Source organism: Lissotriton vulgaris, chromosome 3_1 (assembly GCF_964263255.1).
Source record: "Lissotriton vulgaris chromosome 3_1, aLisVul1.2, whole genome shotgun sequence".
Classification (NCBI taxonomy): domain Eukaryota; kingdom Metazoa; phylum Chordata; class Amphibia; order Caudata; family Salamandridae; genus Lissotriton; species Lissotriton vulgaris.
Genome location: NC_141689.1, coordinates 641333817 through 641335923, shown reverse-complemented (window position 1 = coordinate 641335923; position 2107 = coordinate 641333817). Strand labels below are relative to the sequence as shown.

General features: G+C 38.7%; 1 pseudogene; it reads right to left on the bottom strand.

The window, feature by feature from the left end:
- Positions 1-360: 360 nt before the first annotated feature.
- On the bottom strand, positions 361-994 carry LOC147726868 (endogenous retrovirus group 3 member 1 Env polyprotein-like; annotated as a pseudogene).
- Positions 995-2107: the final 1113 nt, after the last annotated feature.

Here is a 2107-nt window from a genome sequence, read left to right as displayed (position 1 = left end):
ATCTATATCCTTTACTATTTATTAGTAATTTACTCTCCTGTCTTCTAACTCTATTTCTTCCCCCTTCCTTTTTCTTGCTCTTCGTTTAATATATTGTGTTCCTTTCTTAAATTTGCAACACTTATATATTGATAGTATGATTAGTATCCATGTAGCAACAGCGACTATTGGCGTTAGTATTTTCTCTAATAGGCTATTACCAAAAGCAGAAAACTAATTTCTCAGTGAGGAGAAACCCTTACCAAGTCTCTACCAAGCACCGTCAACCTTCAGTTCTGCCAAATCTTCTCAAAGATTTGTAATGTTCCTAATATACCCCTCTAAACCTTTACTCTTATCCGGGATATATGTGCAACCTTGTTAGATTTTCAACATGCTACAGACTCCACCCTCTTTAGCCAATAATACATCGAGGGCAAGTCTATTCTGCAAAACCATAGACCTTGTCGCAACCATTTTAGTATCAATCATCAAGAACCCACCAGCAGTGTCTGTTGATAAACGACCAACCATAGTGGACAATTTTCTAATTTTGTGTGAATTTAGAATTACCCCAACTGAAGGTATCAATGCTTCAAAAATATCACCCACACTTTCCGAAACACTTATTCCCCTCTTACTATGAATAAGTTCCCTCTTCTTTTCATTGATTCCATGACTTATTTAAATGGTTAAACCTGGGGGAAAATGATTCCCATATAACAACACCAATACCAATGTGCAGGCAACCTATAATAGGTTTCTTACCACAAAGATAATACATTCCAGGGAAAACAGGATCAGTTCCTCCTCTTATTCCCCAAACTCCTGTGATTAAAAGAACATGATCACATTCACTAGAACCAATGAAATAGTTATCATAAACAGTTTTTAATCTAAGTAAGCAAAGCTTCCTTCTATGATACCAATCTAGAGTCATTGCAGCGTATGTCTCACCCTTATTGTAATCACCTTCTCTAAAAGCCCAAGGAGGTACATCAGACTTCTGTTCCATAGTCTTTTTTCTAAAACTTTGTCTTCTATCCTCTACCATATTAATAAACTCAATCTCTTCCTGATGCAATCTGCTGGTTAAGTTATGTCTATGTGGATATACAATGTCAATTATTTTTGGTCGAATGGAAAAACTCACCCATAAATTCTGCATTTCTAGCACTATACACTTTATTCACATTCCTTCTATTTGGAATTTCAAAACACACTAGATCCATGTTTTAGTAGTAGTATTGTAGACTACCCTTCTCGTAAAATAGACTTGTTAAGACACTACAAGACACTTCATATGTAAGAGGTAAGTGATGGTAAGTCACTCCCTCAGAGACAGACGATGGTAGTTGCATACACACATAACAATTTCGCACATCCATTGTGTCAACGTACTCATACAAACATTTAACGGAAAGTAATTAATAGAATTATCCTGGTGATAGATGCTATTATCTATCATCCTCTTCACATTTGTTTGTGAATCTTCTTTGAGATTATCCACATCTACTTTTACACTTATCACACTATTAGTATTATTATTTCCATTTGGAAACATAAAGTAAGGCACAACAACAATTTGTGTTAACCAAACCAACATCTATACTAATATAATAAAGAGAGAGCCCAAACCTTTGAGGCGGGTAATCTCAGGAACCACAGCACCAATCACAACACCCAATACAGCGTTGGAAAGGGCAGTTGCAACAGAAGGGCATAGGCTATGCAGAAGCCCACCATATACATTTAAAAGGTAAAAGAACCGTGCCAGCAAAGTAGTCCCTTGTGGGCGTGTCTGCATTGTGCTATGGGCGTGTGCTGCGGGTGTGACAAACGCTGGGGGTATGTGGTACGTTCCACCATTCATGCCATGTCTCATATCGTGTGCTGTGGGCGTGTGCTGGGGGCGTGGGCCTGTGCGGGGCGTGGGATTACGGGGAAAAAAGCGAGCATTGTGCCCAATATTTCATTGTTTTTTCTTCCCAGGTTCTGTACATTCCAGCTCCGGTTGTCCACCCTGCTCCCTTTAAATACCCCTGCACCACTCCTTGAAATACCCCAACACCCTTAAACACTAACCCATCTTAACCCTATAAATATACCCTAAACCTTGAAAATACCC